We start from the raw sequence: 24,226 nt of genomic DNA, 5'->3' as shown, positions 1-24,226 counted from the left end.
TGCTCAAACATTTTATTACCTGGTTGCTGGTGCCTAGTACTCTCTGTTCCATGGCCCATCTCCCCCACCTCCTGTGACACATTCCTGAAAGGGCTCCAGGAAAAAAAATGTTACGGCCTTGGCAGATCAGCGTTTTCTGATTGTGCAATGTCCTTCCTGAGAAACCCCATTCTCCAAAGACAGTCATTCTGAAATGGGAACAAGAAATGGGGGTACAGGTCAGCTACTGAGAGGGCAGCAGAGGAGGCCAGACGGCAGTGAACTGGGACACCATAAATCTGGGAAATGGCATCCATGTCTATCTCACCAGTTTTATAGGTTTAGAAAAACTGGGGTTCATTGGAAGAAAGAAAGGGATGAAATGATCGTTACTTTCCCAAATATTCCACTTCCATTTTAATTATTCTTTGCCCTTTACAAAGCAACCACACAAGCATTATCTCATTTGCTCCTTGTAGCAGGCTGATGAAGCATAATAATATTGTTAATATAAATAGAACAAATAATATATCACACATAATATATTTAGTAGAGTATGTCATATAATAAATATTAATAATAATATAATTTTCCTTTACAGCTGAAGACACTGAGAAGATAAATGACTTGTATAGGGTCACACAGATGTTAATGGCAGTGGAGGAATTTGAACTCCGTGTCAGATGCCAGGCTAGAGCTCTCTCCATCTGACTGTGTGTATAGATGGTGATTGGAGCTTCCTGTCAATTCTGATTATTTCATCACTTGTGCTGGGTAGAATCAGAATATTCAGAGCATTTAAAAAGGCTAAGGTTATGCTACTAAGAAGCTTCACTAGGCTCTTGGGGGTCAGATGTTCTCCACGGTGTAACTCAGTGACATCTAGGGCTAGCAGGAAAGGAAAGATTCTGCAAAAGTAAAATGTCTATAATAGTTCACATACCTAAAGCTTCCACATTTCAAATGAAATTGTCTAAAATTGTGTTGCACGTCACCATGTGTTCTTAAACATAGAATGCCAAACATACTTATTTAACCTTTTCTTGTCTACTTAGGCATCATTGTAAATCTCAGTATTTTTAGATTTTAATTTATAACCCTCTAGGGCTTTATACTCCAAGGTTCCAGACAGCTATGCCTTTTGGAGTTCCTGTTTGTGTTTTGCTTCTCAATTGGCGTATATACCTTTAAGAGTTTCTGCACTCTCTTTTTTCTCTTGCTGTTTCTAATTTGTTAAGGAGTGAGGCTCCAGTCCAAAGAGACTTGTTGATCTAGTAGAAGTAGATAGGTTTTAAATAAAGTCTTGGATAATCCTTATAAGAGTAAACACTTTCTACCGTCTTTATTTTTAGGGATGCGGTAAGGGCTTTTGCTGTGCTGCTGATTCCAGTTCTTTTGTCACTCAGCTGTTGTGAGTGTTGGTGACCAATGGTTTTTAGCTGCACCCTTCTCTGAAGACTTGCTCTTGGCCCATGGGAGCTGCTCCACCCAGAACTGCCTGGGAGGTTGTCCCCTGACCTCTGTGTGTGTCTTGCAGATGACTACAGATGAAGCAGTATAAAAGCCCAGCCCCTTTGCCTCCAGATGGGACAATTCTGTGAGGCAAACCCCTTGTCCCAGAACCTACCATGGGATTGAGCTGAGGCTGGACAGCAGCTGAACCCATGTCCTCACTTTGCTTCTCACATGTCCTGTCTTGCTTCCCTTACTCCCTTACAAGTTCTTCCTCTGAGCATTTGCCCAAGACCCCCTCTCAGCCTCTGATTCCAGCAACTCTAACTTAGACAGGTTTCTTTGCTCCTAGCTTTTCATATTTTCAGCTATATGCCAGAGAGGTAAGGTACAAAAGACTTCCGTACTCTTTCCTGTCCCTTCCCTCAACACGGCACTAAGAGAGGACAGCCTAATCATGAGTTAAGGAATGCATAATGAGAAAAAAATAACTTTTACAAAAATATAGATTAGAAATTCATTAGTTTGTCAAACTTTTACTTGAAAAGCCTACCTTATGAGTCACTGGGTGAAGATCTGAGAACACAGATACAAAACACACAATTTCCCTTCACTTCACCCTTTTGAGAAGCTCACATTCTGATGTGGAAACCGACAAGTAAGTAGGACAATTATCATACATCATAATAAATGCTGTTATTGAAGTCAGAACTCATTCATTCATTCATTCATTCATTCACTCATTCAAGAGATATTTCTTAAGCATCTATTATGTGCCAAACTTTTGGGATCTAAACAACCTGGAACAAAGGATTGTAGATTCCAAAGGCTGGAGAAGACATGATAGTTTTTGCTTTGAAAGTGATACTGGAGTTGTTCTGGTGGAGTGAGCAGGAGTTTACCAGGTGAAGGGTAGGAGAGATGTTCAGACTGAAGAACAGTGTCCTCAAAGGTGTGGTGTGTGGGAGAACTGGGGAGAAGTTTATCATGGCAGGAGATGAGAAGAAGGCCAAAAAGAAGGCAGGTATGGATGTGAAGGCCTTCATCTGTCAGGCCAAGGAGTTTTGGGTTTTATCCTGTAGGTAATTTGCCAAGAACACCTTCTGAGCCTAGGAATGTGACCACAAGAAAGACAATTGTCATCCATAGGGTGAGTTGCACAGGGAGAGAGTAGGAGCTCACAGTTGGACAAGCAGATGCCTACACATCTTCCATCTTTTGTGTGCAGTGCCCAAACTGCACAACAGCCTAATAGCTTGTGATATCACAGCTTAGCTGTGGTGCCTGTGGCCCAAGCCACGTCTGCCAGGAAGAAAATGAATTCCTTCAGTTCTCACTCCTGAGAGTATGATCAGTAAAGGAACTCGAAATTCTCCTGCTGAGTGCTCCTTATGTTAGAGGAGATTGGCTATATATGACTTGATAGAATCAAGAAACGTCCGATAGGATCTCTATCCCCAAACTCCTTGCTCTGTCATTGTTGTCTGAAAGACCACAATTGCAGAGGCCTTCTTTGTGATTCACCAGGCACTCATCCAGCCCTGGGTGAGGCGAGACAGGGAATCAGTGGGGATCAGGGAGGGCAAAGAAGAGGGATTGTGAACTTGCTGTGGCATGCTGGGGGTATACAGGCAGTAGGGGTGGGGAGGGTGCTTGAGGAGCTAATATACATTTTCCTACCTTCACAGTGTTGATGTGGGCATGTTCTGTGTGCTCGAATTCACATGAATCACACTTAATGTCAAATATTTTGATTATTTTATTACAGACTAAGTAATTCCTGCCTTTGTTTGAATTTTCCCTAATAGTAACAACAGCAGCAACAATAAATTTTGTTTGAACAGTCACTATGCGCTGGACATTGTGGTGAGAGCTTTGCCTACCTTAGCTCATTCAATTCTCCCCAAAATCTATGCTGGTTGTATTGTTAGTACTCACTTATCATGGAAGAAGAGAGGAAAGCTTAGGGATGTTACTTAACTTGCTTGGAAACACAACCAGGTCAATCCACCTTACTCCATGGTCAATACTTAAAACTACTGTGCTTCATGGCTTTTCCAGCCATGGCCGTTTGCTCCTTCCTCTGCCATTTCAGATGCTTTTTGTACTTTAAGACCCATTTCAAGTCCCCTTCATTTACTTAACCGACATTATTGAGCACCTTCTGTGTGTATTGTGTCCTTGTCCTCCATAGAGCTTTCTTCCCACACTGATTTCTATCTTCTTTAAACACCTTTGAGTCTTTAAGGTAGAAAGCAAATCTTATTATGAATAGATTTGTATTGTTCGCTAAATGTTTTCAGTGGGTTGATTTTGTTTTCTTTCCCCTCCCAAATTTTAAACAATCACCGGGTCAGGATCAAGTCTTTAAGGTCTCATTTTTCTCAGCAGCACCCAACACAGTACTGGGAGGATGTAGTAGGAAGCCCCTGACTCTTCACCTATCCAGTGGCTGCATTTTAAGGAAAAAGAAATGCATATGTGTGGATCTGATAAGGTCCGAGAGATATCTGGAGAAGAAGATGCCCCATAAGTGACAAGCAGCTATGTTTACCATTGAAGTCCACAGCAGCGAGCCAAGATAACTGTCGCAGAGTCTGTGGACAGAAGTTCGTGAAGATCACTGCTTGACAGGTCAGGGTAAAGGTCCCCTTCTTTCAAAATATGTGAAGGGGCAGGAAACGTGTGCACCAGGTGTTTCGTGTTCATGGCAGCCTGGGAAAGATAATTCTGTCTGCTTGATAAGAACATTGTGCTCTACACACCAGGTTGTTTTTCCAGCAGCTATTTTCTGCCTATGAAAAAGAGCATCGCTGGCTCTCAACTTCTTTCCGCAACTCCCTTGGGCTATAAACAATAACAAAAGGTATCTTATATTTATACAAAGCTGTCCTCAGAAAAGCTCAAGGACCTGAACGAACCTTGTTTTCATATATGAGTTCTTGTATAATCCCCCAGGGGGAAGAAGCAGAGGGCCATAATTTAGTTAGGAATGTTGTCATCCTCAGCTAATGAAATGGAAAAGGGAGTTCTACAGCACAGCACACTAAGGGTTGTGACCAGGACAGGAAGTCTGTCTTCCTCACTTCCTGTCCGGGGTTCTGCACACTGGAGAACACTACCTTGTCAGAAATCTGAAAGCCTGGAGGAGACACTGGAGGGGAAAGACTGGGAGAGAAAGCCCAGACACCAGGAAGAGATGTTGCAGTCTCACTGTCTTTCGTGACTTTTGTCTTCTCTGGTCAGGATTCTGCAGCTCCAACAGCGAGCGTCTCTCTTGTCCTTGTAGAACTGACCCTGGGGAGAATTTCCATCGCCATCATTAGGAGTTATAGCTGAATCACAGTAGATTTCAGAGGTCAGGGTGGTTTGGGGGAGAAGAGCCATCTGAGCAAAGGGCATTCTGTAAATATTTATTGCACACTTGGTTACAAACATAAGTAAGGCATAAGCTCTGCACTCAGTGCCTTATCTAGCAGGATAAACACAGGATAAAAGGCTCTAGGAGTGCTGGATGAACACAATAATGGAAAGACAGTTACTTTTGACTGTGAATTTGAGTCAGGATGCTATCAGGCAGGGAGGGGGGCATTTTGGCTAGAGCTTGAAGGGTAAGCAGGAAGAGTTTTAAGGGATATCTTCTTGTTGAGGTGGTCGCTGTGTATTAAAATCACCTGAGGAACTTGTACACCATACCCCATCCTTAACTAATCAGATGAAATTCATCTGAGTATAGCCTAGACATGAGCATTGCTAAAGAGCTCCCAGGTGATTTCACTGAGCAACCAATGTTGACAAACAGAAAAAGAACATTGGCTTTGAAATTAGATCGTTCTAGACCCAGTGACCTTGGGCAAGGCCCCCTGGGGGGCGGGGCAGTGTGAATCTTCCATAGCTTCACTGTTTGTTTTCTCCTACTTCTACTCACACCTGTGAAGAAACTCTACCATGGGAGAGTCCCTCTTTGGCAATCTTTCTTTGACAGAAAAACTCTGGGTTGGGAATCAGGAAATCTGGGTTCCATCCCAGCTCTGCCACTAAGGTGCTGTGTGGGTGTGCTGAGTCACAGGAGGAAAGAAAACAAAAACACTTAGAATTACTATTTGCAAGACATTGTGCTAGCTACCCAAGGCATCTCTAGGTCTCAATAACCACATTTGTTGATGTTTCTAGACCAGGATTTCTAGGTAATAAAGTCTATTTACTAGACCATAACCAGAATTATTTTATTTTATTTTGTTTTTTTTCCAGGATTATTTTAAAAGAAAGATGCAAAACATAGTAGAAAAATGGAGTGCAGTGCATGGAGTAAGGCAAATATTGTGTAGTAAAATTTCATTTCAGTTATTCATGCATGTGTTTACTGGGTCATGATGTAAAACACATTTCAAAAAAAAAAAAAAAATAAAACACATTTCATGTTGTGGTTGGAAGTTCAAAAGTTTGAGAGTGCTCCCCTTAGCATCACATATAATAAAGCTGAAATGACACTGAGAAGATTAGTATGGCCCCTTTGCAAGGATGCCATGCAACTTCATGAAGTGTTTCATAATTTTTATGTTGTATAATTTTTATCACATTAAAAAGTCTGAGAAATCTGGGATTAGATGTTCTTTATGGACCCCTCTCTTCTATTCTATAGCCTGTGACTAGCCTACCAAGAACCTTTCTGTGACCTCCTCTTACTTATTATCATGCAATTCTGGCCTATAATTTATATTTTTAAGGGGAAGGTAGTATGGTGTAGTGGTTAAAAGCACTCTCTGAGTTAGCTAAGTGTATGTTTGAATTTAATTTCTTAACTTGTTAGTTAAATGACCTAGAAAATGTACCCAATCTTTCTCTGCTTTGGTTTTCTCCTATAGGTGGTAACACTTAGGACAAATGATGGTTGTTTCATTAAATAAGATGGTGTAGGTAAAACTCTTAGCACAAATCACCTTGTTCACAGAAAGTGCTCAGTGTATGGCAGCAATGATCTGACTTCTTGTCCCATTCAGATTTTTAAAAAAATATTTATTTATTTGAGTGAGAGAAAGAGCATAAATGGTAGGGAGGGACAAAGGCAGAGGAGAAGCAGATTCTCTGCTGAGCAGGGAACCCAACACAGGCTCAATCCCAGGACCCTGAGATCATGACCTGAGCCCAAGGCAGACACTTAACTGGCTAAGCCAACCAGGTGTCCCCCACTCAGGTTTTAAGGCATAGTGTATAATTTAGTGCCTAGCATATACAAAATCATAAATAAATATCTTATGCTTATCTGATTGGAAAAACAAGGATTTTAGCCTCAAGCAGACCCTAATGCCAAAGAGCAGCCATTCTCTGTTGGCATGCCGTGTTACCATACAGGTCTTGGGATGAGAGGCAGGGCATTCTGTGTGTCTTCTACCTACACATCTCTTTAGCCTTTTCCTCTGATATGGTCAGCTAGACCTGGGAAGGTAAAGCAAGAGGAGGCAGATCCTGGCTATGATCTTGCTTTCAAGGATCAAAACAGCCATGACATTTCAGTCCCATCGAAATCAACAGATAGACAGAAACTCAGGATCTCTATCACAGACTGGGCATCTATCTGAGAAGGTCTCAGAAAGAAGCGTAGGACAGAAACATGAAAAATGCTGGTGGCCCAAACACTGAGAAACACGGGATAAGATTCAGATAAGCAACTCACTAGGTCCTAATTGCCTCAGAAATGGGCTGGGAACCAAGACATTGTCTTGTAAATGATTCATTTCAGAAAATGTCTACTAATCAATTGTTAGGGTTTCTGTAAAGTAGTTTCCCCTGGATTTATAGATGATGATCATGTGAATTGGATCATTGATTCTAGAATGAGATAAACAGTAATACTGGTAACCTAATCTACTTACTCCAAGTAGCTCCAAAGAAATTAGCTGCCGTTAGTGGAAGCCAGCTCATTACCGAAGAGTGAAAAGAAATCCATTCATCATGGCAGAGCCACACACCAGTCCAGTCTCCCTGGAGCATTCAGCTATGCTGAGATATTGATGGAGAAGGGGATAATGACCCATAAATAGATAGATGGGAAAGGAGCAGGGGGTGATGAGGAGGATTGAGGGAAGCCTCCTGAAATTGCACATGGAAAAATGGGCCTTAAAATCATAAGTATGTCAAAGTACAGTACTATAAGGACTATATAAGTAGCATCACAAAGAATAGAACTGTTGAAAGTAGTCCCTTGATGCTAGCATGTTTTTTCTGGAAGAAAACTTAGTTTGAAATTGGTGAAAAAGAAAAGAAAATGTATGCGAATAACATAGCCCCACCTAAAAATATGTTGCTAACACAATGGTTTTTCAGGAAAGAAAAGGCAAGGATGCCTGGAAATAGCTTGCGTCTAATCAGCCCCCATCCCAAGCAATCAACTGAAGTCCAGGAAATTCCATATGTAACCAGAAGAATAGACATCCTGGAGCATTTTGCCACAGTTAAGATTAGCGGAAACAGACCCCCATCAGCTCTAGTAACAAAAAAGAACTAAAGGTGAAGAAATCGCTGTGGGTCCCTGTGCCTCCCCTCTGGGAAGGTGGTGGCCTGAAGGCGAGAGGGGAGGGACAGGGGTCATTGCTGGGGCCATACCAACAGCCTTTGCTCTGTGACCACCCCTTCAACAGCAGTGCAGAGTGCTGTGTTTCTCCTGGGAAAATAATAAAAACGACGGTGGCTAAGGCTCAGCTTATCCTCCTGATTTATTCTAACAATCCTTAAAAAATTGTTTACATAGCAATGGTTTATGATGAGCACTTTTTGGGTCTTGTTTAAGAAATCCTTCTCTACCCAAAGACTGTAAGGGTCATTCTGCTGTATTTTCTTCTAAAAGATTCCTCCAAGTTTTCCCTTTCACAATGAACTCCTCCTTCTCTATAGAAATGAAAATCACGAAGAGCACAAACCAAAAAGGAAAAGACACATAAATGTAACTTCATTGAAATTAATAGCTTTGGCTTACTGAAAATAACATAAAGAGAGTAAAAGATCAGCCACAAAGTGAGAAGATGTTGATATCACACCTGACAAAGCAGTTGGATCCAGAATATATAAAAGATGCCTGCAACCTGTCAAAAAAATGACCAGAAAACATGGGGAAAAATTCACAGAAATAAGCATAATGTAATTCACAAAAATAAATCAAGATACTAACTCAACTTTGAGGAACCTGGGTGGTGCAGTTAAATATCCAACTCTTGGTTTTGGCTCCGGTGATGATCTCAGGATCCTGGAATCCAGCCCCGCATAGGGCTACATGCTCAACACAGAGTCTGCTTGAAATTCTTTCTCCCTCTCTCTGTGCTTCTCCTTTTCTCATGCTGTCTCCCTCTCCCTCAAGTAAGTAAATAAATAAATATTTAAAAAAATAATCAGGGAAATGAAAATTAAAATCATAATGAGATACTATTTTATATCCCCTAGATGGACCAAAAATTACAAAGTCTGATAATACTAAATGCTGGCAAGAAAAATAAAAGAAAAAAAATAAATGTTGGCAAGGATGTGGAAAAATGGAATCTTATATACTACTATTGGGACTGTAAAACAGCACAGTTTCTTTGGAAAATAACTTGGCATGTCTAGCACAGGTAAAGATTATATTTCTGTGGCCTGGCAATTCTACTCTTGGGTGTGCACCCTAGAGAAACTCTTGCACGTGTGCATTAGGAGACATGTGTAAGACCATTAATGAAAGCACTATCCTTATTTTTGAAAGTAAGCAGAACTGAGCAAATTTTGTTTGGGGAAAAAATACATTGTGGTCAACTATTTTTAAAAAGCCAGGGTATGATAAACACAAAAATCAGGAAAGTGGCTGAATGTTTGAGGAGAAGGCAGGGGGATGGAAATTGGAGAGGAGGACAAAGTTAATTTCAATTATATTGTTAATGTTGGGATCTTCTTTGGCCAAGCGGGCTCATGTGTATCGCACATATTCCACTGTAGGCACAGAATAGTACATAAGAAATTGCTTTTCATTTGTACAAAAAGATGAGTGAATAAAGAACAAAAATTTCTAATGGCTCAGTGCCAAGAAAAAATTAGATCTTGCTAACATCAATCTCACTGGAATATGGGTAAAGGGTCATCTGAGAAGTGATGGATTGCTCTCTGTCAGGGAGGGTCTGCATAATATGTGTGCCCCTGGAGCTCCTCCCAGAACGTAGGCAGCTGGCCTTGTGACCAGGCCTGTGCCCAGGCTTATACCCTGTTACTCAGGTTGGCAAGTGGCCTGAGTGGACAAGTGGTGAGCAGTATGAGAAAGATATGCCACTTAGCACATGAATGTTGTATGTGGTGAGATCTATTTTAGATAATTTTCCATGCAGAAAACTGAGGGCTGCTCTGGGGTAAGGCCTTTGTTCCACTATTGGGGATACTCTACTTTTTACCTTGATTGTGTAAATTTGACATTAAACTAAAGCTATTTTTTTCAACAGTTATCAATTTTAATTGTTAGTCTAAAGACTCAATACTTGGGTCTTGGTGCTGTGGGACTATGTAGCCTCAGAATTACTCATAAGCTACAACTCTTTTTCTGTTGCTGTTTGTATTTTTAATATATTTGCATTTTCCCCACTCTCTTAAAAGGATTATAAAGTCAACCAGATGGCAGGATTTTCTAAAGCCCTGTTTTGTTCGTCCTTGATGTTGAAACTCGGCAAATTAAGCTTTTTATTTTGAAAAAATTATAAATTCAAAAGAAGTTGCAAAAATAGTACAGAGAGGTCCCATGTACCATTTACTCAGTTTCCCCAATGATTATACCTCCCATAACTATGGAACAATGTCAAAAATAGGAAACTTGGGATCCCTGGGTGGCGCGAGCGGTTTAGCGCCTGCCTTTGGCCCAGGGCGCGATCCTGGAGACCCGGGATCGAATCCCACGTCGGGCTCCCGGTGCATGGAGCCTGCTTCTCCCTCTGCCTGTGTCTCTGCCTCTCTCTCTCTCTCTCTCTTTGACTATCATAAATAAATAAAAAAATTTAAAAAAAAAATAGGAAACTGACATCAGTGCAATGTGTGTGTATTGTTCTACGCCATTTTATCGCATGTGTCTGTTCACGTACCCACCATCAAAGTCAAGATGCAGGACATCATCATTGCAAAGATTTACTTTTGGAGACAAACCAAAGGGAAATGAACTCTGGGAAATGAACAAAGGGTTGCAGAAAGGGAGGTGGGTGAGAGGTTGCGGTAACTGGGTGACCGGCACTGAAGAGGGCACTTGATGGGATGAGCACTGGGTGTTATACTATATGTTGGCAATTGAACTTCAATAAAAACAAAACAAAACAAAACAAAAAAACAGAAAAACCCACAAAGATTTCCTTTGTAGTCATACCTAGTGCTTCCTCCCACACCATCCCTAACCCCTGGCAGCAGTTAATTTACTTTTTATTTTTATAATTTTGTCATTTTTAGAATGTTATATAAATGGAATCATTTGGTATATCGCCTTTTGAGATTGGCTTTTGTCACTCAGCCAGGTGCCCCTGAGCATAGAGTTAGCTCATGTTTTTTTTAAATCTACTCTGTCAGCCTCTGTCTTTTAATTGGCACATTCAGACCACTTACATTTAGTGTAATTATTGATATGTTAGGGCTTAAGTATGTTTTTACTTTATTTTATGTTTTTTATTCTATTTTCTTTCTGTTCTCCAGGTTGTAATTGGTCTATCTCTAAGCACTAATTCTTTCCTCTGTCCTCTCTATTCTGTCGTTGAGCCCGTCCAATGAGTTTTTAAATTTAGATGATTTATTTTTGCAGTTCTAAAATTTCCATCTGATTCTTCTTTATGTTTCTTATTTCTTTACTGAGATTTTTTTTTCTGTTTTTCATTTGTGTCAAGTATGTTTGTTATTCCTTATTGAAGAATTTTTGTGGTAGCTGCTTTAAAATCCTTGTCAGGTAATGTCAGCATTTATGAAATTTCTGTGTCGGCATCTGCTGATTGTATTTTCTCATTCGAGTTGAGATTTCCCTGTCCCCCTCCCCTCCCAACCACCCTAGGTTTTTAGTATATTAAGTAGGGTTTTTAAGATTGTATCTTGGATTATTTTGAATATTATGTTATCAGACTCAATCATATTTAAATCTTCTGTTTTAGTAGGCTGCCTCTAATACAGTGCTGGTAGAGGAAAGTGGGCACTGTTTCATGGCTATCTGTTGGGGAGAAGACCAGGTTTTCCTCTTAGCCTCTGTGGACACTGAGAGGCATGGAATTTCATTACTGTTGTGTGGAGGTAGGAAATCAGACTCTTTACCAGGCCTCCACTGGGACAAGTTGGCAGGGGTGAGGGGAGTAGGAGGAGGAACCCCTTGATACTGCTCCCACTGGGCTTTTGATATCGGCAGTGGGGCCACATTTTTTTCCCAAAGGGTTTCCTTAGACTATAGTAGCTATTGTCTAAAAGTTTACTATCTTGCTAGATTGTTCCTTTCCTGGTCCTTTTAGAGAGAAGAGACTTTGGGAGGACATTTTTTGTCTGTGCCCATTGGCACTTCTTGGTTGTCCAGCTTCTCAAGCATCCAGGCTGGGATAAAGGAAAAATAAAACCCAGAGCATTCCCCCACTGTGCCATTCTTTGGGTCATGAGGTCCTTACTCTGCCTTTCCTCTAAAGTTCAAGTCTTCTTATATTTCTTTTATATGTATTATTTAATGTTTTAAACTCTGTTTAGTGGGAGTAATACGGGGAAGTGTATCTACTCCATTTTGTTCTGGAACCAGAAACAGTGAATAAGCTTTAACTGAATGGATTGGTTAATCTCTGCCCTTCTTCTCTATTTCCCAATGTTCATAGAATAGAAAAGAGTATACAACCGACACTAGAATACATACTAATTTGGAAGAAACAGAGGGTCATCTTTATAGACATGGTAAAGAAGTTGTTAGAACATACCTTTCTCCATCCAGAGATAAAGGAGCCACATTTTATTTGTTTTTGTTTGTTTCTTTAAAGTATCTCACTACAAAAAAAATCACAGAAGTTGGATCTATGTTGAGAAGTCCTATGTCATTAGTCGCTATAATTCCTGATGCCTTGTTTATTGACATACAAATAGCACAGGCACTTGTTCTAGTCACTGGGGATACAGCAGTAAGCATAACTCGGTGTTTTGGTATTTGGAGATAATGTGATGTGGTCCAATTTTAATTTATCAAAATGGATACTCAGTGAGTTTTTTCAATATGGGAACTTCTTTCTTCAGTTCTAGGAAACTTTATTTATTTCATAATTTCTTTCCCTCTATTTTCTCTGTTTGTTTGTTTGGAACTTCTATGTGTAGAATATTAGACCTACTTTTTTCTTTTTTAAAATTTTATTTACTTATACATGAGAGACCCACAGAGAGAGGCAGCAACATAGGCAGAGAAAGAAGTAGGCTCCCTGCAGGGAGCCCCATGTGGGACTTGACCCCCTGACCCAGGATCACGCCCTGAGCTGAAGGCAGATGCTTAACCGCTAAGCCACCCAAGCATCCCTAGACCTACTTTTTTGATTCTCTAATATTTCTTATCCTTTTGATCCTCTTTGGTTTTCTAATCTTTTCTTATCTTCTCCTTCATATTTTATACCTTTATGTCTTTGAAATATTTTTTTCAATTTTTTCAGTTTTATTAATTTTTTATTTCTGCTATCTTTTAATTTCTGAGATTTATTTCCTGTCTTTTTTTAAAAGACCATTTATTTATTTATTCACAGAGAGAGGCAGAGACACAGGCAGAGGGAGAAGCAGGATCCCCATGGGGAGCCTGATGTGGTACTTGATCCCAGGACCCTGGGATCATGACCTGAGCCAAAGGTAGATGCTCAACCACTAAGCCACCCAGGCGTTCCTATTTCCTGTCTTACACTTTTTCTGATTCTGGCATCAAGTTATTATAGTCTCATGAGATGATGTGAGTTTTTCTTTTCTTTTTTTTCTTTTCCTTTCTCTTCTTTTTTCTTTCTTTCCTTCTTTCTTCTTTTGTTCTCTGAGTTTGTACAAGATGGACATTATCTATTCTTTGAATCTTTGTAGAATGCTCAAGTAAACTGAGGACTGATTTTCACTTTGTGGAGATATTTAAAATTATTTTTTTCTTTAATGTAGGATTATTTAAGTTGCTTTTGTTTTTTCCTTTATTATTATTATTTTTAAAGATTTTATTTATTCATGAGAGACACACACACAGAGAGGCAGAGAGAGAAGCAGGCTCCATGCAGGAAGCCCGATGCGGGACTCAATCCCGGGACTCCAAGGTATGGTAAGGTAGGTGTCCAACTGCTGAGCCACTCAGGTGTCCCTTGTTTTTTCCTTTAAATTTGTCCATGTTTTTTATGTTTTAAAATTTATTTGTTATTAATACTGTTATCCTGTCAATCTCTTCTGCATCAGTAATAATGTTCACTTAATTATTTCAAAGATTGTTAATTCATTCCTTTTCTTTTTTTCTCTTCTCAGTTTAGTCAGAGGTTTGTTGATTAGTGTTTTGAAAGAGCCAACTTTTGCTTTGATAATATTCTGTATTTTTATTATACTAACCTAAGCTTATATATTTACTACTTCCTGTTTTCTACTTTATATACTTTATTTTTTTATTACTGCATTACTAAGTTACATACTTAGCTTGCTAACTTTTCAATCTTTCTTTTTTAGAAAAAACGTTTAAGGGAATCCCTGGGTGGCTCAGCGGTTTAGCGCCTGTCTTTGGCTTGGGGCACGATCCTGGAGTCCCGGGATCGAGTCCCGCGTCGGGCTCCTGGCATGGAGTCTGCTTCTCCTTCTGCCTGTGTCTCTGTCTCTGTCTCTGTCTCTCTCTCTCTGTGTCTATCATGAATAAATAAATAAATAAATAAATAAATAAATAAATAAATAAATCTTAAAAAAAAAAAAAGAAAGAAAAAACATTTCCAAATTCCTCTTTCAGTGTTGTTGTGGCTACATCACACATGTTTCATTATCTTTTCATTATGTATTTAAAATTTTTCCTTACAATGTTTTCTTTGATGAAAGTCATTTAGAAGCATGTTTTTAAAATTTCAAAAACAAAAGAGATTTGATTATATTTTTATTTCTTGACATAATTATATAATTCTTACATAATTATATATTGGATATAATTATATATTAGTTTCTGACATAATTGCATATTAATCAGATAACTTGTTTTGTATAAATTTTAATTCTTTGAAATTTGTTGAGATTTATTTTATGGTCTTACACATAACCAAATTTCATATGTATTCTATGTATGTTTGAAAATAATGTCAATTTACCAAAATCTAGGTGTATTGTTCTGTACATGTCCATTGGATCAACCCTGTCAATTATATTGCTCAAGTTCACATTTTTACTGGTTCTCTTTTTGTTTATCTGGTCTCTCACTTACTAAGAAATATATATTAAAATTTCTCACTATACTGATAATACTACTGCGTGTTAATTTTATAGTTTCTACATCTTGCTAACAAGTTTAATTTTTTAAAAATTATGTAGTAATTCTGTGTCTTTAATAATGTTTTGTGCCTTAAATTTGATTTTATCTGATGTCAACTTAACTTTTATTTAATATTTGCATGATAATATTGTTTCATCCTTTTACTTTGAAACTTTTTGTGTCCCTAACTTTGAGTCTCTTGTAAATAACGTAGGCGGATTTATTTTTTTATCCAGTCTGACAGTCTTTGACTTTTAACTAAGGACTTTATGCACTTACATTTATTGTGATTACTGATGTATTTGAATTCATTTTGCCATTTATATTATGTTTTCTATTTATCTTTTTATATATCCTTTTCTCTTTTTTATTACTTTATTTTGGATTAATTTTCTTTTTTTTCTCTTTTAATTTCCCCCTCAACTAATTGGAAATTGTATCCCTATTTTTACTTTTAAATGATTCCCTAGAAATTATAGAATGCATTTTAATTTAGCAAGTCTAAAGTTCATTCATTCATTCTTTTCTCAAATGATATAACAACTTAAAATGCCTTAATTTTTGTTACTTTTCCCAACTTATGAATATTTGCTATAATTATCCAATACTTTATAATTCTTATAGTCATTAATCTCTCAACTTACAATGTTGTTTTAGATTCACCCACTTATTTAACATTTTCTTGGCTCATGATTTCTTCCTCCATCTCAGACTTCCCTGGGGGCTCATTCTTCTTTCTTGAGTACATCTAGAAATTCTTTTGGAAAGGGTGTCTCAATTTTTATTTTCTGAATATTACCTTAATTTTGTTATTGTTCTTGATAAACAGTTTTGATGGTATCATTCTTTTTAAAAAAAAAGATTTTATGTATTCATCTGAAAGAGAGAATGTATATGTGACAGCACACAAGTGAGGGGGCAGGGTATAGGAAGAGGGAGAAGCAGACAGAGCAGGGAGCCTGATGCAGGGCTGGATCCCAGGACCCTGAGCTCATGACCTCTGCCAAAAGCAGATGCTTAACCAACTGAGCCACCCAGGTGCCCTTTGGTAATATCATTCTTGATGGTTATTTCCCTTCTGCTTAAAAAAAAATTCCACTATTTTCAGATTTCTCATTGTGCCTATTTGTAAATCAAATGTCAATCTAACTTGCTCCTTTGCCAGTAATCTGTCTTTATTTTCCTAGCTGCTTTTAAGATTTTTTTCCTTTCTTTTCTTTTTCCTTGTCTTTTCTTTGTTTTGTTTTCTTCTCTTCTTTTCTTTTCTCTCTCTTCTCCTTCCTTCCTTCCTTCCTTCCTTCCTTCCTTCCTTCCTCCCTCCCTCCCTCCCTCCCTTCCTTCCTTCCTTCCTTCCTTCTTTCCCTCTTTTGGTGTCCTGCAATATCATTACAATGTATCTCTTGTATTTCTTTTTATTTATTCTGCTTGGGATTCATTGGGTTTCCTAAAACTGAGGATTTCTGTCTTTTGTAAATTCATAATAATTATTTGTCTACGTCTCTTTGAATATTGCCTTCTTCTACATTGTTCTCTATTTCTTTCTTGTACTCTGATTTGATATGTTAGATATCTTAATTGTAGTCTCCATGTCTTCTTTATCAAATATACATGTTAATTTTTGTTTTTTTCTTTAAGGTTTAATAGCTTAAAACTTGCAGATCTCTGTTAGTTTATAAGTAAGTATATTCCAAATGTTTTGATTAGGAGGATTCTAATCACAAAACCAGCATAAATTACTGCAAATCTATTTAAAATCTTGCTCAGTGAAATCAATGGCACAGTAGCTGGGCCCTTATCCTAAATATATTGGGTGCACACTTCTTGAACTCCCTCAGCATTTGCAGCATTGAACCCAGATTTCTTCCTTTGCTTTACCCTTGTGTTGAGTCCAGCTGTAAGCTCGGGCAATGGGAATTTTTCTATTATAGCATAACATTTACCTATAAATATCTTTATAATTTGGACTTGAATCATAGAATTGCAGCAACATGTTTGTTTTTAGAGGAATTATGACTTGTGCAACTTTACTTTCAGTGATATGTATCCACAATCACATCTATTCTTTTTGAACAATATGTAACATGTCTACAACAATGGTTGATTCACAACTCATGTAGATTCTCCACAATCCTATATCTGTGTAGGAAGTATGGAAAGACTGGAAGCTAGAGCAGTGATTGCCACGACAAATGAGTGTGGCTGGCTTACTAGATAAATTTTTTCCTTCTCTTAACTGGCAATCCTAGTTGCCAATCAGTGTGTTTATAATCATGAAAGAGATTGTATCTGGATGTGCTCAACGAAAAGTTTCATCAGCTCTTTCAAGGTGTGCCAAAGCCATTTTATAATTCCTCATTCAATTCTTACTTCCTGTGAATTTGCAAGGATACAGAGTTGGTATTTTTGTATGTGGACGAAATGTAACAAAAACAAAACTTTGCTAACTCAAGCTATTCATCATAGGAAACTCCTCCAGTTACAGTAGGGACTATTCCTGGCCATTTATAATATGTGATTACATAGTTCATTAAGTCCTAATGATCTTTAGGTTTGATATTTCCCATTGGTCCTCAAATCTTCCATCCAAATGCACTATTCTGTTAAGTTATGGCATATAGATAATAAAAAACAACTTTTTGGCTTTGACTTCCTCCATATTTATGTTCAATCTCTGTTTCTCCCAATGTACTGTATTTTGTTGTTTTTTTAAAAAGATTTTATTTATTTATTCATGAGAAACACAGAGAGAGAGAGAGAGAGAGGGAGAGAGAGAAAGAGAGAGAGAGAGAGAGAGGCAGAGACACAGGCAGAGGGAGAAGCAGGCTCCATGCAGGGAGCCTGATGTGAGACTCGATCCTGGGATTCCAGGATCATGCCATGGGCCAAAGGCAGGTGCTAAACCACTGAGCCACCCAGGGATTCTCTGTATTTTGTTATATCAACAAGAATTTCTAAAGCTATTGGCAAATCTTTAAAGAGTTCTTTGGCAAATATGTGATCTACTCTCTGGAGGCATAGGCATTGAAATGAGAACCCATGCTTTTATTTTTAAGTTCCATATTTAATTTGGATCTCTTTTTGGTGCCCTTGAAATCCATTTGTTCGAGAGAATAAAGTGATCAACACTCTTCTTATTTTCTCTTAAGCTTCCAAGATCAATCAATCAGAGCCCAACTGTGGAATTTGAGAACCCAGAGTCTTCAGAGGCCACTGAGTCTATTTTCAAACATGTAATTCAGCTGTGGGAACATCCAGAACAACTTGTATAGTGGCTTATGTATTTCATTGGCACCTCTGATCAGGAGCCTCTCAGAGAAACCCTAGAGCCATGAGCAACAGCATGGCTCAAATGTCCACTGCTACCATCTCCTCTCCTTGTCTTAATTTCCTTTTTTTTTTCAATTTTTTTTTCTCTTTCCTGCACATTGAGTAACTTTTTCTTCCACTTCATTAATTCTCTCTTCTATTGTATCTAATCCTTTATCCATCTACTGAGTTTTTAGTTTCATTTATTTTGTGGGTTTTTTTTTAACCTGGAAGTTCTATTTGGTTCTTTTTATCAAATCTACTTGATCTTATTACATAGTTTTTATACTTTGTTATACTTCAACTATTCTTTTAAAAAATGAGCATATGGGGCACCTGGGTGGCTCAGTTGGTTAACTATCTGCCTTTGGCTCAGGTTATGATCCTGGGGTCCTGGGATCATGCCCGTGTCAGGCTCCCTGCTTGGTGGAGAGTCTGCTTCTCCCTCTCCCTCTGCCCTGCTTGTGCTTTCTCTGTATTTTTCTCTCAAATAAATGAATAAAGTCTTTAAAGAAATAAAGTAAAGGGATCCCTGGGTGGTGCAGCGGTTTGGCGCCTTCCTTTGGCCCGGGGCACGATCCTGGAGACCCGGGATCGAATCCCATGTCGGGCTCCTGGTGCATGGAGCCTGCTTCTCCCTCTGCCTGTGTCTCTGCCTCTCTCTCTCTCTCTGTGACTATCATAAATAAATAAAAATTAAAAAAAAATAAAAAAAATAAAAAGATATAAATAAGTATATCAAATTTACCTATTTTATATTTAATTAATAATTGCAATATCAGCCATGTTTGTGACTATAATCCTATTGTTTGTGATTTCTACTTATTCTCATTCAAATGATTTGTTTCCTCTTGTGTTTTATATTTTTATATTTCAGTGAGTTTATATTTACCTGAGGAAATATTTGAGGCCTTAGTTTAAGGTATGCATATTTACCAGGAAAACATTAGTAATCTTGAGTCATTTTAAATTAAATTCTAAGGTAGGTATTTTGGGATCACATATGTAATGTGAATTCTAGATTCTGGCTTTAAATTCTCATGAGAACCCCTTGTGAATGGTAGTTTTAGACTCTACTCAGAGTCAAGATTGAGATTTAAAAGTTTCTTTACTATTTTCCTTTGTGGGATAGATTTTCTTCTTTTGGTTTGCCCTTGCATTAAGAATGTCAACTTCTAGGTCCTGGCCTATTTAGGTATTTTTTCTTCTGTCTTCACCCTGTTCAGGTCCTAGGCATTGCATAATTCATTATCCCTCCTTGATTTCCATTAAAGTGAAGACTCTAGGCCACTAGGAGTAAGTAAATATCCCCAGAGTCCCATTGTGGCAGGGTGGTTACCTCTGAAAATTTCTGTTTTCTCACATTTTTAGACTCTGCTGATTTCCATTATTTTCCTGAAAGCTCATTTAAGCATTTTAAGATCTTTTATCTAGCATTTTTAGGTGTCATAAGCCATGGAGGTTCTTCATAGTATTTGTTCTTTAAGTTGTGGGAGGTAGAAATTTTGGCATTATTTCTAAATATTCTAATTTATAAGATTTCTATTGTAAAGTAAGCTGAATTGAGGAATTAATATAGTTCTCCTCCTACCCCAATAAAACTATCCTCTGAACACATTAGACTCAAACTCCTGAGTTTTGGGGGCCACATTATCATTTTACCTCATTATAGCATGGCTACTACTGTCCCTTTGCTACCCGGGACACCTTCTGCCCGTAGAAGATAGACTAAATATAGAGAAAGTGATGAGGAACAGTGTCTCGTTCGTGGATCAGCACCCAGCATGAATTACTTATTTTGAGCTTCACAACAACCTAATGAAATGGGTACCATTGCTTTCATTTTATAAATAAGATCTCAACCTCAGTGATGTTCAATAACTCATTAGAAGGACACAAAAGGAGCTGAAATATTCTGAAAGATCATCCAGGCATGTCTTCCTACAGCAGGCCTTCAGAGAATCCTGTCAGTCAATTATTTATCCATCCATCTATCCATCCAACCATCTATCCATCCACGATTTCATTCAATAAACCTTTTTTGAGAACTTGCTATGTGTGTGGCACTGTGCTAGATACTGATGAAAAAAATGGATAAGACAAAGAGTTTACATTCTCATATGGGAAGACATATAAACAATTTTAATATATTGAAGTGAATTAAATGATAGGAGTTATGAGAACATTGGAAAAGGCATCACCACTGAGACAACTCATGTATAGCTTTGGGGTGGGAAAAGGGAAGGTGGTTGCTGACTGGAATGGGAGATGAGATAGAGCACAGAGATAAGAATATCAATAGCATGTAAAGATGGAGCACTCTTTTGGGAGCTGGCTGCTTTTTCTCTAAAAGAAGAGGAAATAAGAGCTTAAAACTATTGCCTTTAAAAAGGATTTATTCCTTACTGTTACCAGCGCAGAAGCTGTTTCAGTTCAGGTTCAGCCACTTGTTGGATGGAACAGATCAGTGGTGATTTGGTTATCCAGCCTGTGATCTTTTCTGGAATTGAAACATCACACAGAGGAAAGACTTGTCTGGTGCAACTGCTTATAATTGCATTTTCCTCTTGATTGTTCAAGCCCTGATATCAGAAGCTCTAATCCAATTTTCTCATACCCCATCTCTGTAGGTTCCATGCTGGGTCTTGCAAAATTAAGCTATAAGCTTTTCTTCCACCAAAGGTTCAAATCTGAGCACAGATGTCAGAGTTAATCCAGTTACCCCGGCACTCTTAAACCCCTAGAAAAGTAGATTTGTCTTGATGCCTTTTTAATGGCGTGGTATTTTCCTCACTCAGCAATTTTCTTCACTTTCTTGGTTATACCTAATTGAGTTTATCTTTGTCTAAACCAACATGATGGACAGACCTTTTGGCAAGTGGACTGTGTTTATTCCCAGGGCTTAAAATGTGGGTCATAGACACTGCCAGAGACTCAATATCCACTGGGAATCCTTATACCACTCTAGCTGTTTGTTCTGAAAACAAAACTGTCATCAATGATCCTGGAAAACAGAACCTGGAGCTTTAAGGATGTTGTAGAAGTTACATGATATTACAGCTAAACTGAGTATGCCCGGTGGTGTTAATTGGGGTCAACTTCCAACATGCTTTTGAGGTCTGTGATTGCTACCACTACAACCTAAGTCTCTTAAAGGCTACCTACTTATCAGTAGTTCAACCCAATCCTTGGTCTTTTAGATAAGTCATTTACCATCAGAGTTGAACATACAATTTGAGATTGGGGCCTTTCCTAATTCAGCTTTTGCTGAATGATCTCTAATGAGTCCTTTATGTCTGTGATTCTTAGCAGTACAGTTTGGACAGGACAGAAAGACTTGTCTCAAATTCCGACTATAGCACTTTTGAAATGTATGACCTTGGGCAAATGACTTCTTCATGAAGCTCTTCATGAGCTTCTTCATGTGCAAAATTGGACAATAATGTTCATCTCAAAGGTTTCTTATGAGGACTAAGTGAGATGCATGTAAAACATCTAGCACAGGGCATGGCTTAGAGTCATGCCAGTATTTACTTATCACTGGATCAATAAATAAAGTAAGTAGTATCCTTCTGATTTCCTAACTAACAAAGGCATCATGTCTTCAGTTCTACCAAGAATGGGTTGCCAACTGATAGCCAAGAAGAGAGAGACTACAGATTTTGGTTTAAGATTGTATGGAGAGGGATCCCTGGGTGGCTCAGCGGTTTGGCGCCTGCCTTTGGCCCAGGGCGCGATCCTGGAGACCCGGGATCGAGTCCCACATTGGGCTCCCCGTGCATGGAGCCTGCTTCTCCCTCTGCCTGTGTCTCTGCCATTCTCTCTCTCTCTCCCTGTGACTATCATAAATAAATAAATAAATAAATAAATAAATAAATATTAAAAAAAAAAAGATTGTATGGAGAGCAAGAATGACAAGTCAAATTGAAAACTGGTAGACTGGTTTCCTACACTCACCTCTGCCCAATCTTTGGCAAACACTTTACAATATTGCAAGAAATATTAAAGAAAAGGGGGAGGACCTTCAGAAGGTGAGAGAGGTTGAAATCATGCCATTGTTTTGCAGCCCTGGTCCTGTCTGTTGCCACAGCCCCAGTCAATCATTCCCATTGTGTACAGGTCTCTACTGCCTGCCGTGCCTCTTTACTTCTCACTCTGGGATTCTTGAGATCATTTTGTCTGTGTGCCAGAAGCTGGGTCCTAAACTAAAGGAGCTCTATTAGGTGTGGTGGTGAAGGAGGCATGCTGAAAACTAACTGTAGGAAGAGCCTCACCACATTTGTGTGCTGGGTGCTGTGCTTAGGAACAATGGCCACAAGACAGCTTCTCTGTCCCTAAGTTGCTCACCACAGTTCAGTGTATGAGACAAGCTAGCACATAGGCAATGCCATTGCAGAGCTGTGAGTGCCACACAGATTTCAACATAGGGTTCTAGAAGTCCCAGCCCGGGGACAGGGACATCAACGCTCAGAAGTAAAGTCGTAAATAAGGAGTCAGCCAAAGGAGCTGACCTGTGTGCGCATCCATGCAAGTACCTCTGTGTGTTTATTGGGCTATAAGATGGGGGTGGGGAATGTGAGGAAGAGACAGAGAAGGAGCATTTGGAAAACACTTCTTCTGTGAAGTTACACCTTGCATGGTGCTTAGAAGTGAGAAGAGGAAGGGATATTTGAAGAACTATTTGCCTGACTGCTACTGACACCCCACCTCACCTCTCTGGTGTCTGGGGAGGGATCTCTTTTGTCTATGGAAGATTTCCCTGTGACTTGCCCAGCAGCAAGGTGGAGGATTCCTTTGCTCTGAAGACCCACTGTGAGAGCCAAGTCCTTTTCTCACTTCATCTCTTTGGTATTCATTTCTTCTTTTTTCTCTTCCTCCAACTTTACTTCCCTAAATGTTTCTACTGCAACTCTGCTATGTTGGAAAAGCTTTGCTGTCATGTGGGGCTCTCAGGGAACAAACCAACAGGTGTAGATCTGGGGTGTGACCATCCTCACTAAGCATACCTTCGTCATCAGGCGTGGACACTCACCATCTGAGCTTCCTGCTGTGTTGAGTCCCCCACTTTGGCCCTGGCCCCTACTCCCCAGGACCTCCTTGACAGCTTTCCTCTTAAAAAAAAAAAAAAAAAAAAAAAAAAAAAAAAAAAAAAGGTGGATTTTCTTTCAGCTCCTGTGTTCAGAAAAAAAACAAAAAACAAAAAACAAAACAAAACAAAAAACAAACAAACCAGTTTTTCTTCCTGCATCTCAGTTATGTCTCTCAACTCCTAACTGAAAACGTTTTACATTACCCAAATCCTGACTAGGAAAAGCATCCATAATCCACCATTCACAGAATGAGAGATTGCAATAATCTCAATCTCCCTCCTTCTTCTCTCTTTCTCTCCCTTTCATCTCCTCTCTCACTCTCCATCTCTCTCTCTCCTTCCCTTCTCCCTCCCATCACATGCAAAAATCTTTTAGCTACCTCTGTCTTCAACTTTCAAAAGTTTTACAATGATCATTCCCCAGTTTCCTAGTCTCTCAGCCTTTTCTGTGCAATCCTAAATTTATGTCTTTCTAAAAGTGTAACTAATATTTGAGACTTGAATATATTGAATATTGAATATATTGAATATATGCTACATTCTTATATATATATATATAAATTATATATAAATTAACTCACTCCTTGAAAAAATCATGAGAAGTAAATGTGATTCTATCTACTTTTTTAAGTGAAAAAAAGGGTCAGAGATATAATTTGACTAACATCACCAACTAGTATATAGTTGAGAATTCAGGTCAAGTCTGATTCAAAAGGAAAAGGAATACAAAATTCCTTTTGCATTTTATAATTTTTTTCTGATTATGAAACATTTATGTAGAAAAATTCAAATAAAGGTGTACCTTCTCAAAGCCTATATCCTAACTCACCATTAACATTTTGCGGTTTGTGTTCTGTCTTTATCTTATGCAATCTTAAATATATATTTATAAAATTGGCACATATAAATACATGCATATATTTTTCCAGCTTAATTGAGATATTATATGTAATATACAC

At 38.5% G+C, this 24,226-nt stretch overlaps 1 non-coding gene and 1 pseudogene across 1 annotated transcript; one reads left to right on the top strand and one right to left on the bottom strand.

The window, feature by feature from the left end:
- The first annotated feature begins 5,880 nt into the window (after positions 1–5,880).
- LOC144283876 (U6 spliceosomal RNA) lies at positions 5,881–5,987 on the top strand. Its single transcript, XR_013352382.1, has one exon. It is a non-coding gene; the product is annotated as a U6 spliceosomal RNA (small nuclear RNA).
- Positions 5,988–10,489: 4,502 nt separating this feature from the next.
- On the bottom strand, positions 10,490–23,193 carry LOC144283024 (mitochondrial-processing peptidase subunit beta-like; annotated as a pseudogene).
- Positions 23,194–24,226: the final 1,033 nt, after the last annotated feature.

This window comes from Canis aureus, chromosome 14 (genome assembly GCF_053574225.1).
Source record: "Canis aureus isolate CA01 chromosome 14, VMU_Caureus_v.1.0, whole genome shotgun sequence".
Lineage (NCBI taxonomy): Eukaryota > Metazoa > Chordata > Mammalia > Carnivora > Canidae > Canis > Canis aureus.
The sequence above is the reverse complement of the archived record's forward strand: the minus strand, read 5'-3'. Positions and strand labels throughout refer to the sequence as shown.